Raw genomic sequence first — 16,470 nt, forward strand, 5'->3', positions numbered from 1 at the left:
AATTACATGTAATAAAGGGCTATGGAAAGATAGACTAAACATTAATTGGATACTAAATAATCTAATCCTAAAGAATGAGACAGTCAAAAAACAAATCATAGAAACAACCAATTACTTCATCCAAGAGAATGACAATAAAGAGACAACATACCAAAACTTATGGGATGCAGAGAAAGCAGTTCTTAGGGGAAGTTCTATATCTCTAAATGCTCACATGAATAAAATAAAGAAAGAAGAGATCAATGAATTGGACATGCAATTAAAAAAGCTAGAAAAAGAACAAATTAAAAATTACCAATTAAATACCAAATTACAAACTCTGAAAACCAAAGGTGAGGCTAATAAATTAGAAATTAAGAAAGCTATTGAACTAATAAATAAAACCACAAGCTAGTTTTATGAAAAAAGAACAGTAAAAAAGATAAACATTTGGTTAATTTGATTACAAAAAAGAAAGAAGAAAACCAAATTAATAGCATCAAAAATGAACAAGGCGCATTCACCACCAATGAAGAGGAAATCAAAACAATTAGCATCTATTTTGCCCAAATGTAGGGCAATGGATTTGATAATCTTAGTGAAATGGACAAATATTTATAAAAATATAAATGACCCAGATTAACATAAGAGGAAATAAAATGCTTATATGGCCCCATTTCAGAAAAAGAAATTGAACAAGCCATCAATAAACTCCTGAAGAAAAAGTCTCCAAGGCCAGATAGATTTACAAGTAAATTCTTTCAAACACTTAGACTAAAACTAATTCCAATATTATATCAATTATTTGGGAAAATACGTGAAAGAGTCCTACCAAATTCTTTCTTTCATACAAATGTGGTGCTGATACCTAAACCAGGAAGAGCCCAGACAGAAAAAGAAAATTATAGACCAATTTCCTCAATGAATATAGTTGCAAAAAATTTTAAATAAAATAGTAGCAAAAAGATTAGAGCAACTTGTTATGAGAATAATGCTCTATGACCAGGTAGGTTTTATACCAGAAATGCAGGACTGGGTCAATATTAGGAAAACTATCAGCATAACTGACCATATCAACAACAAAACTAACAGAAATCATATGATTATCTCGATAGATGGAGAAAAAAAAAACATTTGACAAAATACAATACCCATTCCTATTAAGAAAACCAGGGAGAATCAGAATAAATGGAGCCTTCCTTAAAATGATTGACAGCATCTATTTAAAACCATCAGCAAGCATCACATGTAACAGGGATAAGCTAGACACATTTATAATAAGATTGGGGGTGAAATAAGGATGTCCATTATGACCACTATTATTCAATATTGTACTATAAATGCTAGCTTTAGAAATAAGAGATGAAAAAGAAATTGAAGGAATTAGAATAGGCAAAGAAGAAACTAAGCTATCATTCTTTGTAGATGATATGATAGTATACTTAGACAATCCTAGAGAATCACATAAAAATTACTCAAAATATTAGACAAAATTTAGCAAAGTTGCAGGTTACAAAATAAAGTCACATAAATCATTGACATCTCTATATATTACTAACAAAGCCCAATAGCAAGAGATACAAAGAGAAATTCCATTTAAAGTTACCATAGACATTACAAAATATTTGGGAGTCTACCTGCCAAAACAAACTCAGGAACTCTATGACCACAATTACAAAACACTTTTCCAACAAATGAAGTCAGATCTAAAAAAGTGGAAAAATATTAGTTACTCATGGGTAGGCTGAGCTAATATAATAAAAAATTACAATTCTACACAAATTAATTAATTTATTCAGTGCCATGCCAATCAACCTACCAAAAATAATTTATAGATCTAGGAAAAAAATTACAAAATTCATCTGGAAGTACAAAATATCAAGGGAAATTAAGAAAAATGATGAAAGGAAAGGTGGCCTAGCTGTACTAGATCTTAAATTGTGCCATAAAGCAGCAATCATCAAAACTACTTGGTACTAGCTAAGAAACAGAGTGGTTAATCAACGGAATAGGTTAGGTATGCTAGATCCAACAGTCAATGACTATAGCAATCTACCTTTTGATAAATCCAGACTCCAGCTTCTATGATAAGATTTCACTATTTAATAAAAACTGCGGAAAAAACTTGAAAAAAATATGGCAGAAACTATTCATAGACCAACATCGTACACCCTATACCAAGATAAAGTAAAAATGGATACATGATTTACATATAAAGACTGATACTACAAGAAAATCAGCAAAGCAAGGAATAGTTTACCTGTCAGATTGCATTGGTAACTAAAGTAGGACTTTCTTACCATTTTAGAATGATCAATTAATTAAGTCTCTTTGATGGAGTCTTTCTAGGTGCTAAACCCCAGGCCCATACCCTTTTACTACTAGGTGCAAAGCCCAAGACCCAAACCGGTATTTACTAGGTGCTAAGTCTATGTGGGTGTGAAACCCTCAGGGTCCTAAGGGGAATTGCTAAGACCAGAGCCAATAGTAGGTGCCTAAGTTCTGGTCACTCAGATGACATTTGATGACATCCAAAGACTGTTTAAAAAGAGAGAACAGAATTATTTGCTTGAGGCTCTCACTCCTGGAAGAGTGTTGGCATGTGACACAGGGCAGCTGCTATAAAAGCCTCCTGGCCCATCAACCCAAATGTTGATGGTTTCTTGGTAACTATGAATTGTATTTGTTCTGTTTACAATGTGTGTTTATGATTTGTTTGTATTTGCTCTGAAGTTCAGGTTGCTGGCTTTTCCCCCTAAACTAAGTGAATGATATTTGTATGTTGGATTGAAATAAGATTGTTAGCCCTCTAATGTTACTTTCCTTAGTAAAGTAGAACAAACGAACCTGTTCTGGCAGCATTCTTGTTGTTGGGCTTGTGTTGGTCTTTCACCCCCACAGTAGCTGCTAGCTGAATTGTTGCAACACACATCTATGGAGAAGAAAAGAATTTATGACTAAACAAGAGACGGAGAACTTTATGAAATGCATTATGGAGGGTTTTAATTACATTATATTGCAAAGTTTTTGCACAAACAAAGCCAATGCAACCAAGAGTAGAAGGGAAGTAGAAAGTTGGGAAATAATTTTTAAAGCCAGTGTTTCTGATAAAGTCCTCATTTCTAAAATATATAGAGAACTGAGTCAAATTTATAAGAATAAAAGTCATTTCACAATTGATAAAAGGTCAAAGGATATGAACAGGCAGTTTTCAGATGAAGAAATTAAAGCTATCTATAGTTGTATGAAAAAAATGTTCTAAATCACTATTGATTAGAGGACTTAAATAGAAACAACTCTGAGGTAGTACATCACACCTATCATATTGGCTAACATGAGAAAACAGGAAAATTCTAAATGTCAGAGAATATATGGGAAAATTGAACAGTAATACTGTTGTTGGTAGAGTTGTGAACTGATTGTAAAACCAATCATGGCAGCACACTTGAGGACTGCTGCTGTGAATAGCTTTAAGGGTCTAATGCCATAGTATAATGAAGTCTCTATTCAGAACTAAACATTGTTCAGCAAACTAAACCATAACATTTATAGAAATATCCTTAAGCAAAACATATCATTCAATACATATCTCATGGCACTCATATCATTTGATATATGTATATAGATAGATACATACATACATATAGATACATATTTAGATACATAGATAGATATCATAGCACTCAGTATGTCATATGACACATGGCATATATCATTACATTCAGTAGCATTCCCCAAAATACTTGTTTACACAAGCAGGGGCTCCCAGCCCAGGGTATTCCCTAGCACAACATATCATCTTTAAGGCATAGCAGAAAATACAAACACCATTCACCCCTAGGTCACAGCAAGTTACAATCTCTTCAGTCAACACAGAGTGCCCAAGTAAAGTCCTCTTTTATCTTGACTCAAGGCTGACTTCCAAACCCCATGGTTGCTCCTCTGCAGGCCAACCACTCCCAGCTCTTGCCTGGATTCACACACAGGCAGCTCTCCATTCCTGTTACTTGTCTCAGCTCACAGGGACAGATCCACTCTAAGTTCCTCCTGCTCCTGCCTCACAGCAGGCTCCAGGGGATCCTTCCCGAAGTTTCTGTTTCTGGGAAAGCAAAGTTTTTTGCTTTGGTAAGCAGAGTTATGGTAATATTTACACATATTACCAGCACCATCATCTCAATTCACACATAAAGACCAAGAGATAGGGTTTCTGTCTGAGAAATTAATGCAGATCAACAGACAGGACTTCTGTTTGAGAAATTAACACAGACCACAGACAGAGTGCTGGCATCACAAATATTCTTTCTGTTAGGCGTCCCCACAAACATGTTCCTCTAGCTCATTCATGCTTGTTTCTCTCTCTCAGCTCCACTTCTTTCTTCATTTTCTGCTCTGCTTCTCTCTCTACCCACACCTCTCCTTCCAAACAATATATACTGTTTTCAAAGATTCTTGATTCAATCAAAGGCAACACTCAATCAAAGGCAATTGATTGTCTTAGTGCTAAGAAGCTTGGGGATCAGCATTTAATTAAATTAACCTTACATTAAGCACTTAATGTGTTCCAGAAACTTAACTCCAAAAGAAAAAAAACAGCAAAAAATCCCACTTTGTTTGCCTTTACACTGATCTAACCATTCTGGAGAGCGATTTGTAATGATGCCCAAAAGTCTATCAAATTGTGCACAATCCTTGACCCAACAATACCACGTCTAGGTCTGCATCCCAAAGAGATCATAAAAATGGTAAAAAATGTACATGTAAAAATATTTATAGCAGCTCTTTCTGTGGTGGCCAAGAATAGGAAATTGAGGGGATGTCCATCAATTGGGGAATGGCTTAACAAGTTGTGGTATATGAATGTAATGGAATACTATTGTACTATAGGAAATGATGAGCAGGAAGGGCTTTAGAAAAACCTGGAGAGACTTATATGAACTGATGCTAAGTGAACTGAGCTGAACCAGGAGAGCATTGTGCAGTTACAGACACATTGTGCAGTGACTGAATTTGATAGGCTTAACTCTTCTCAGCAATGCCAGGATCTAAGACAGCTCCAAAGACTCAAGATGGAAAATGCTATCCATAGCCATAGAAAGAATTTTGTAGTCTCAATGAAGATGGAAGCAAACAATTTGTTCTCCTTTTCTTTTGTTGTTTTGTTTTGTTTTCTTCTTTATCATGGTTCTTCCTATTAGTTCTAATTCTTCTTCACATCATGACTAATGTGAAAATATCTTTAATATGAATGTGTAAGTACAGCCTTTATCAGATTGCACGCTGTCTTGGGGAGGGGAGAGGAAAGGGAAGGGGAAAAAATTTAAAACTCAGAAACTTATGCAAGTGAATGTTGAAAACTAAAAATCAATTAATTATAAATTCAAAAAAGAAATTAAGTCCTGCTCATGTCCTGATTTAATACACTCATGACTATTGATAAGTAGCTTAAAACTGGAAAAAAATTGACATCCTTCTTGAGTGCCTAAGAGACATATCTCCACTAAATGCAATAGTGTCAGAGTGGAAATATCCCTCCATTACACTGGTGTCCCTTGACCTTTTCTGTGGAGTTCTTCTAATTAATTTACATTGATTACAAAAAGTAAGCTGCCATTAATGGATCAGAAAGAATGAAATAATCTTTCTATTCTGATCTAACTCAATTCCTATGGCAACAAATTTTCACTACCCTCAGTGCCAGTGGCCTCTGAATTCTGAAATGAAATTTTTAGCATTTATAATGAGATTCTTTTTCAAGAGTACATACTGTATGATTTTTGCTTCTTTGAATAGAATTAAATTGTGCTCTACAATAAGAACATGTGTATGTATAAGTGCATGTGGGTTATGTAAGTGTGCTTGTGCACGTAGACAAGGTTTCACCAGCCAGAGATTATGTTACATGCTTTTAAAAATCCATTCATCATAGCCATTGTCTCTTCCCTAACAACATAAAACCACAACTGAGCCCCAACTCACTGTCCTCCATTTCCTTGTTGATAAAAAGCTCAATCATATAAATGATTTGTTATTCATCCAGTCCTTGTATTCCATACACTTAAATTCTGTAGTGATTTGCTCATTGAATCAGACAATGCATGCATGCTCATCATTTCAACAAAGCTGGAGAAAATAGCCCACTTCTCCAAGAAAGCCTCATTGTGAATGCTGATCGAGGCAGCAGTAATGTGCAGGCTCACCTTGTAACCTCTATTTAACTCTGATACTGTCAAAATAACAGTGGCCGTGACTTGTGTCTCTTCAAATTGTTCCAGTTAATGTTGCCTTTGTTGTTTCTGAAATCATCCTTCAGAGATGATTTTTAGTGACATCTGTGTACACCCAAAGAGCTGAGTTACCATCTAAATTACATTCACTTGTTCCAAGGAATTCAATTAAGATTCTCAAAACTAGGGCAATGGGGTAGTTGAGACTACTGAAGTTTTTATCACTTTGGAATGTGCGGTGAATATAACCATCTTCACAGACAAGACAATGAAGAGCTCTTCAGTGATAATTAGCACCTTCCAGATGAAGAAGAAGGGCAAAGCAGGATGTAAGAAAGGTAGAGGAAACCTCTTTCCTTGCTTTAAAATAGTATTTTTTTGTTCTGTACGGGTGATCCGGAAACTACTGATTGGTCAAAAATAGGAAGGAAAGGAGGAAAGAAAGATAACAAGCACATATTATAGTGTATTGTGTGCCCAGAAATGTGCTAAGCACTTTAAAAATGTAATCTCATTTGATCCTTACCACAACTCTGTGATATTTGGTGTTATTTTATTATTTTAATTTTTATTGTTATTATTATTATGCAGACAAAGCAGACAGGAGTTCAAGTGACTTGTCCAGGATCCCTTAGCTAATAGGTATCTGTAAGCTGGCTTTGAAATCATGTCTTCCTGACTCCATTATATCCTACCCTAGCACTTTATCCACTGGGCCACCTAGCTGCCTGTACAAAGTGTACTATAGGTTCTCTGAAGTTCAGTTTCATATCATTTACTTAACCTTAGTTTTTTTTAAGAATAGCACTACCCTTCCTGGTTTACAACCTTGGGGTCAGCCTGAATTATGCCCTCTATCTGTTCTTCTTCATCTCACATCCATTCATTTATCCAAGTCTTATTGATACTGCATCTTTTTTTCCCTTTCTCCACTCACAGGATCACTTCCTGTTTATTTGATTGCAAAATTTAATTTGTCTCCCAAATTCCATTGTCTTCTTTTGAGAGCTGCTGAAAAAAAATCTTCTTAAATCTCAGATTTGGTTTTGTTTAAGAAGATTCATTGGTGCCTTATTAACTCTAGGATAAAATACAAATTCCTTACCTAAGCATTTAAAGCCCTTTCTAATCTAACTACAGACTACTTACTCCATGATACTCACCTTTATGCATACTGTAGTCTAACCAAACTGGCTGGCTTGCTGGGCATTCCATCTCCCAGCTCCTTATCATTTCAGAGACTTCAATTTCTCCCATATCTTGAATATATATATATATATCATTTGATGCATCCTCTATCTTAAAATTCTTTTCTTCCTTCTGGGCTCAGCTCAGGTGGCACTTTTCGTGGGAAGTCCTTCCTGGTTCCCTTGTTACTGTTCCCTCCTTCTTCTAATTATTTTTCATTTATTTAATTTTTTAAGTGCTGTATCTAGCAGGAAAATATAACTTACTAGAAGGCAAGACTAGCTTTTTTCTCGTTCTATTCTTTAACTTCTTCTTCTTCTTCTTCTTCTTCTTCTTCTTCTTCTTCTTCTTCTTCTTCTTCTTCTTCTTCTTCTTCTTCCTTCTCCTTCATTCATACCCAAAACATCAATCTTGATAATATTGTTTGACTAGTAGGAGGTTTATTCTTTGGTTACTGGACAAAATTCTCACAGTGAATAGATCATTAGATAAATCAGTGATCAGCTACCTTCTCAAACTGTTATTTTTTTCACCCTTTCCCACCCTTTGTCATACTATCAATTGAGAGTGTGGAAGCAATAAGAAGGCCCAAAGGACTGACAGACATTTTGTAATTTTTGTTTGTTTCAACAGTCATCATGAACAATGAATGCATTGTCAAGTGGCCAGTCTAGTTGTGATGGTCCTCTCTGTATTTAGGTTAACTTAGTATTGAGACACAAATCCAAAAAATAAGAATCATTGATGTCTAGGGTTAAGCTCACCACCTATCTCACTGTAATCACTTAGTAACTATTAATAAAAAAATGAATTCTGCCAAATACATGAATAAACAGTCTTTGAATATAAATAAAATATTTACTAGATTCCATGAAACATCATACTGAAGACAAAAAATGATATAAAGCTGAGAAAATAAGGAGATGACCCATCTTTGATAGAATTTAGTTTATTTTGACTAATTCTATAAAGTTTAAAATCTGTTCCATAGTAACAGAGGAATCCATTCATTAATATCCCTTATATTTTGTTACCTGTATTCAGTCTCATTTATTGTACAGAATGGCACAGATATTGTTATTGATGTTATTGTTTTGGAATACTTTTGATTTTCCGGAATACTCAGTATCTACAGCATCCTAGCTGCATGTGCTTTGAAGGCAGAAAAGGGGTGAAGTAGAATGAAACAAAATTTAATAAGGGTCTTAACTGCAACTTCTTATGTAAATTAAACTCTTTCCTTTGGTAGTAATCCTATTTTGGTGTACTTACTTATTAATTCTGGGCAATTAGCTGCCCAATGCTAGGTGTAGCAACTGAACAAAGGTATCAGTGTCTGGATTTCTATGTTAGCAACAAAGAAAATAAATCAACCTTTAGAGGTCAGATTGTTTCCTTTAATCTCATGCTTTAACTAAGGTTTAAAAATTGTCACAAACCTCTAGCACCTAGGGTTTGCTTCTGAGTTCTCTGTCATGAAAACATTCACATTTAATTCAACCATAGTTCTTTTATTTTTCCCTTGAAGTCTAAGAAGATTATGATATTAGTTGAGCCCAAAGAGAGCAGGTGGTAAGGGCAAAAAAATATACTTTCCATTCATATAGGCATTACTTATATATTACTAACTTCACCATAATATTAGTTGGATAATTACCAGGTATGTAATTGAATATGCTATAGTGGTATCTTCTGAAGCCTCTGAAGCCACCCAAATAATGCAGACCCTGACATTATATAGGATGTCTCAGTGTAGGAAAGGGTAGTGCTTCCAAACTTTCTCACGAGCATTCATAGGTATTTGAAAGAAAATTAAAGAGCCCAAAGAGTGTACAGGACAGTTTCAGCTCACATCCTTCTTTAGAATTCAGATTTTTTTTCACTTTGTGTTTTATTTGTTTATTTATATTTACTTTTCAACATTCATTTCCACAAGATTTTGAGTTAGAAATCTTCTGCCCATCTCTACCCCACCCACCCCAAGATGGCATGTATTTTGATTGCCCATTTCCCTGGTCTGCCCTCCCTTCTATCACCCCACTCCCCCCACCCTTATCCCCTTCCCCCTTACTTTCTTGTAGGGCCAGATAGATTTCTATACCCCATTAGCTTGTATATCTTATTTTTCAGTTGCATGTAAAAACAATTTTTATCATTTGTCTTTAGAATTTTAAGTTGCAAATTCTCTCCATTCTTCCCTCCCCACTGAACCTCCTTGAGAAGGCAAGCAATAAAATTCAGATGTTTTAAAAGAAATGGAAAACATTGTGTCACAAACCGAAGAGAAAGGTTATGTGAGCAGAAATTCCTAATAATGTAGAGACATTTATTGTGTTTTAGTTTATCTAGTATGGGTTTTTAAGAAATCTTAATGTCAACAGAACTTTTCTCATAAAAAAAAACTACTTTCAAATAATTTTCCAGTAATGCTGAATTTGAGAAGAAATGAAATTCAAAATCAACTGTTTCTCATTTTTTTCAAAGAATTTTATTTTTATCACCCTAATTTTCTACCCTAACCAGAAAGCTACTTACTTATAAGAGGAGAGAGACTGAGAGACAGAAAGACAGACAGAGAGATGTGGAGGGAGGGAGGATGGGAGAGAGAGAGAGAGAGAGAGAGAGAGAGAGAGAGAGAGAGAGAGCGCATAAAACTAATGATAGAAGGGAGGGCTGAAAGGAGAATGGAGCAATCAGTATATATGCAATATTGGAGTGGGGGAAGGGCAGATATGGGGAGAAAATTTGTAACTCAAAATCTTGTACAAATCAATGTTGAAAACTAAAATATTAAATAATAAATTATTAAAAAATAAAAAAAAATATTTTCCCATGCAAAAAAACACTAATGTACACATCTGGTGAGTTCCATAGGGCATGTAATAAATGATTTAAATTCAAAGACCCACAGATGCAAATAAGGAAGGTAGGCAATGAACTATACTTGAAGATAACATAGGTTATTGTAACAGCATTAAATTCTGTTTTTTTTTTTCCATTTACAATTGGTTTACTCATTGTGCACATTGTTTTCCTGGTTTTTCTCGTTTCACTCCACACCAATTTGTACAAGTCTTCTCAAGCATCTCTGAAAATTTTAACTTCTAACATTTCTTAAAAGCACTTCAATTCAACAATATCCATGTTCACTCTACTTAGTCATTTCACAGCCAGAATTCTTCTGCTATATGCCTGAAAACTGATTTCTTCCCTGCTCTTGCAATTTTCTCATACTATTGCCATTTATCTATGTCATGGGCTTATTTTGAATAAATCTGGGCATTAGCATGGAATGTTACTCTATATCTAATTTCTGCCAGACATATTTCTAGATTTTCCCAAAACTTGCCCCACCCCAACACTGTATCCTTTCCCCAGTAACTGGAGTCTTTGTTTTGATCAAGCAATATGCTATTTAGTGTTGTATGTTAGGTATTTCACAGATCTCTCTCTCTCTCTCTCTCTCTCTCACACACACACACATCAATTTCTCATTGAAATTGACAAATTATTTCAATGGTTACTGATTTATAGTATAATTTGATACCTGGCAGTTCTAGGTCTCCTAAGTGTCGTTACTTCTTTTGAGATTCTTGAACATTGTGTTCTTCTTTATCAATTTTCTTATTGATATTCTAGCTCTTCAAAATATTACTTAGGTACTTTGATCATTATGACATTGAAAAATAGAGTTTGGAGGTAATTACATTACTTGGAACTTCCCATGATCAATTAATATTTTTCCCAATTATTTTGATGCTTATTTCTAAAAAGAACGTTTTGTAGTAGGATTAATATAGCTCCTGGCTGTGCCTTGATAGATAGACTCACAAATGTTGATAGATATATAGATATGACTACACATGTTGTTTTCATTTTGTGGATATTTTGTATGGTATTTGGCTTTCTAACTCTTCTTGATGGGCTTTGTTGATAATGTAAAAAAATATAATTTAAGTGGATTTATTTATAACCTGTAACTTCCAAGAAATTATTGATTCAATTAGTTTTAAATGATTCTATGCTTTTCTAACTAATTAATCATAGCTATAAAAGTTATTTACCTATTTTAGCCCCTCAATTATGTTTCCTTTTATTATTTCTATTGGGAGCATTGATAGTATTATTTTAAATGGTGGGGATGATTGACTTCTATGCTCTATGCCTGCTCTTATGGGAAAAGCCTCTAACTTTACTCCAAAATTTTTTTTAAAAACCCTTGATTTTAGATAGATGTTATTTAAAGTTTTGGGGGGAAATGTCTATTTATTAATATACTTTTTATTCTTTTTTAAACTGAAACAGGTCTTAGATGTTTAACTAAGACTACATTCATAGTATAAATTGAACCATCTCATATGGTATGATAAATTTAATGTTGATGGAAACTGTTGGTATTAGATTTATTTGGTATGTCATATACATATATATATTTATACCATGAAATATATTGTAATTATTTTTATCATAAATGTTCATCAATGATACTGGTGTATAGTTTTGTTTTTGTTTACTGCTTTTTTTGACACTGAATTAAGTATCAATAATTCAGGTATGCCGCAATATGATTTAGATTTTTTGTGGCATTACAAAATATGTAGGTAATATTGAAGTTAGTTGATATTCCATACATTGCTTGATGGAATTACTGATTACTCAGTCTGATACTGAAGGCAATTTTCCCAATTTTTGAATATATTTATAATTTTTCAATGCTTCCTGATAATTGGATTATTAAAATAGCATAGATTTTGTTTGGTCAGTCTGAGGATTTTATATTTTTGTAAGTGTAAATTAACTCTAAGTTATATATTTTGCAAGCATATTATTGGACAAGAGATTTTTGTGATTACTTCCTTATTTCATTGTCAATTGTTACAAATTTTCATTTTTTCTTTATTGGTGAAAAAGAAGATCAAAACATACAGACAGAAGAAGTCAACAAAGTCAAAGAGCCTACATCAAAAGCCTCCAAGAAAAATATGAATTGGTGTCAGGCAATGGAAGAGCTCAAAAATGATTTGGAAAAGCAAGTAAGAGAAGTAGATGAGAAATGAGAAGGATGAGAGAAAAACATGAAAAACAAGTCAATGACTTGCTAAAGGAGACCCAAAAAAACACTGAAAAAAAATACTGAAGAAAACAACTCCTTAAAAAATAGACTAACTCAAATGGCAAAAGAGACACAGAGAGAGAGACAGAGGGCCAGGGTGAGTTGAATATGAAGGGATGATATCTAAAAAATAAAATCAAATTAAGGGATGAGAGAGGAATATATTGAGAGAAGGAGAAAGGGAGAGATGGAATGGAGTAAATTATCTCACATGAAAATGGCAAGAAAAAGCAGTTCTGTAGGATGGGAAGAGGGGGCAGGTGAAGGGGAATGAGTGAATCTTGCTCTCCTTGGATTCAACTTGAGGAGGGAATAACATACACACTCAATTGGGTATCTTACTCCACAGGAAAGTAAGGGGAAGAGGATAAAAAGGGGGGATCTTAGAAGGGAGGGCAGATGGGGGAGGAGGTAATCAAAAACAAACACTTTTGAAAAGGGACAGGGTCAAGGGAGAAAATTGAATAAAGGCAAAAAGATAAGATGGAAAGAAATATACTTAGCCTTTCACAACATGGGTATTGTAGAAGTGTTTTATATGATGATATGCATGTGGTCTATGTGGAATTGCTTGCCTTCCCAGGGAGGGTGGGTGGGAAGGGAAGAGGGGAAAGAATTTGGAACTCATAGTTTGGAAAGCAGATGCTCAAAATAAAGTTGTTTTTGCATGCAGCTTGGAAACAAGATATATAGGGAATAGGGCATAGAAATCTATCCTGCCCTACAAGAAAGTAAGGGGAAAGGGAATGGGGGGGGAGTGGGGTGACAGAAGGGAGGGCTGACTGGGGGATGAGGTAATCAGAATACATGCCATCTTGGAATGGGGGAGGGAGAGTAGAAATGGAGAGAAAATTCGTAACTCAAAATCTTGTGAAAATCAGTGTTGAACACTAAAATATTAAATAAAAATGATAAAATTCAAAAAACTTCTTTCCCACTTCCATTTGGTATTCACCAGAGGTGAAAATTTCTTTTTTTTTCTTAAATTCCTATTCATGTTCTTAAATTCTTTCTGGTTTATCTTTATTTAAATTTGCCTAAGTCTTAAAAGGAAAAAGTGAGGCTTTCACTACTTAAATTTTAATATATATTTTTTCCCAAATACTATCAATGTTTCCTTTAAGCATGCTAATCTTAGGATATTGTGTGTGTCTGTGTGTGCATACATGGGCATGTGCATGTGCATACACATGCATGCAAGTACATGTGCAAGTGCACACACATGTAGAAGATGGATAGATAAATGGATAAAAGAGAGATAGATTTCATATGGTGGCTTTAACCCAAATGTAATTTCTCTGTTTGTTTCTTTTTGTCTTAGATCTATTTACTATTGATTATCTGAATTCATAACTGCTACTTTGTAATTTTTATAGTGAAGTCTAAGTGAAGTATAGAAGATTTTTTTCTAACCACATATTTTAATTCTTGGCGAATACTTCAAATTACCTTCTTGAAAATAAGATATTGGTGAATTCCATTACTTACTCCCTTATTCCCTCCTCTTTTATTTTATGAGTAAGTTTATCCCATTCATTTTCATGGATATAATTGTAAAGAAATTGTTCCCTCCATTATATCTTCTTGTACTTTTTTTCCATTCCTTGTTCCCATTCCGCTGTTTAAAAATAAAAAGAACATGGTAAAAAAGAAAAAAAAAATGTTTGACTAAAATGTGTTGTTTTAAATAACAAATGAAGTGGCCAGTTTCTCTTCTTTGTTCCTTATGTTTTAATCCACTTTCCACATAGTTCTTTATCTCTGACATTTTTGTTTGTTTTGTTTCTAATTAGTTCCCTATATAACCTACCTTGTCTCATAAATCACTCTGTCCCCTCCACTTTCCTATTCTCTCTTCCCTCTTATTTCACTTTTCGTTTAAATGAACTTCCATAATATGTTCTTTGTGTATGTGTGTGTGTGTGTATGTGTGTGTGCATGCATGTGTGTGTGTGTAAAATAATGTTTGATTTTCCTTTATATAGTTTAGAATTCTGTGAAGCTCATGACTTGTTTGTACCTAACCACCTACCACATATACTGTTTCTTCTGTGTTCTTCTATATTCTTCATTTTATTTAGTATTTATGCCACATCAACAAACAATTATTGAGTACATATTATATGCCTGATGGTTTTCTTCCCCCTTTCTTCTCCTATCCCTTCTATTTTTGTCTTTCTCTTAAATGATCAGAAGCAATTATTCCTACTTCCTCTTTCTCATATATTTACTTTTCTTTATGATATTTAGCGTATATTGGGGCTCCTAGAAGACATTTATTTTTATACTTTGATTAGCATATCAACAATACATCTCCACATAATACCCTCCTGTTGAAGAAATATATCTTTCTGTTTGTCACATCTCCTATGATAAAGTTTCATGTGTGTATTTTCAAACACATTTATAGTACTATAGATGATAACAATTAATAATTTAATAACAATGATAATAATAATATATTTATATAAAATCTCCCATATGTCAAGCACTATGATAAATGATTTATAAATATTATTCATTTGACACTCACAAAAAAGCCAAGACATATGTCCTTTTATTATCTCCATTTTACAATTGCAGAAATTGAAGCAAACAATGTTTAAATATCTTCTTCATAGCTAGTAAGTGTCTGAGGCTCAATTTGAACTTGTCTTTCTGAGTCTAGCCAAACCATCTATCCACCATGCCAGAAAACAAACTAAAAAGAAAACAAATATGTGTACCTACAATGTGCAATTCCCTCAAGGAGAAAACATTACCAACTAACAAGACAGAGATATTTTCTGTAGAAAATAGCACCTGAGCTGATCCTTGAAGGAAATTAAGCATTCTAAGAGGGGAAGTAAGGTGGGCAATGCATTCCACACATTGGTTTTATCCTTTGAAAAGGCATAAAGACAAGGAAATGGAATGCTGATTTACAAAGTAAAGTTTGAGCCAAATATATTGTGAAGTATACTAACAATAACTAAGTCAGGAAAGATTCGCTGCAGTCCTACCAAGGAGGAACTTTAAATTTAATTTTTTTTTCATTCGGGACATTTATTTTAACAAACAGTTGAATCCTTAAGATGAACTAGATGTTGCAACAGCTGCTGTCTTGGGTTTGGATGTTTTTCCTCCGTGGAATCCATTCCTGAATCGTCGATAGACATTTTTTAGCTGCCTCATCTGACCAGTACCAGTGGTGTTGCGTCACTTAGCTTTTGCACTCCAATTATACTTTCTCTTGCATTTAGCAGGATATCCACATTTGCCACATGTTGACTTCTAAAGATGGTATCCCTTAGAACCACAATGATGGCACAAAGTGTGCATCTTATTCTGGCACTCACCAAACGAAGATGTCCCCTTTGTCATCTTCCTCCAGCCCCCAGGACCAAAGAGAATGGAAGAGCGGAACTTTAAATTTAAAAATAGAGTTCACAATATCCAGCTAAGTGGTGCAATGGATAAAACAATGGACCTGGAGTCCACAACTGCAGTCTCATAAATGTCCTAGTACTGTAACTCTGAGCAAATCACTTAACCTTCCTCAATTTCCTTATCAGTAAAATAAAGATAATAAAAATAATAGTACCTACCTTCCAGGACTGTAGTGAAGATAAAATGGGATGATATTCATAAAGCGATTTTCTAAACTTTAAGTTTTATATAAATGTTAGCAATTAATATTAATGGGATTATTATTATTTTATTATGGCTGCAGTTGGGAGCCAGTGGAGATCCCTGAACAGGGGATAACATGGTAAAAAGTGTGGTTCAGAAAGTTATGTTGGCAGCTGTATGCATAATGGATTAGACAGTAGAATGAATGAAAATAGAAACAGCAATTAGGGGAAAATGGATAAACTCAGGCATGATATGATTAAGGACTGGTTTAAAAGATAATTGATTACATATTGTGAATTTAAAGGAAAGAAAATGCATATAACTCATTGATACAAAAAACAGCATCCCATA

The 16,470-nt window shown here is 34.1% G+C and overlaps 1 pseudogene; it reads right to left on the bottom strand.

The window, feature by feature from the left end:
• Positions 1–15,573: 15,573 nt before the first annotated feature.
• Positions 15,574–15,867, bottom strand: LOC118831981 (annotated as a pseudogene).
• Positions 15,868–16,470: the final 603 nt, after the last annotated feature.

Source organism: Trichosurus vulpecula, chromosome 9, assembly GCF_011100635.1.
Source record: "Trichosurus vulpecula isolate mTriVul1 chromosome 9, mTriVul1.pri, whole genome shotgun sequence".
Lineage (NCBI taxonomy): Eukaryota > Metazoa > Chordata > Mammalia > Diprotodontia > Phalangeridae > Trichosurus > Trichosurus vulpecula.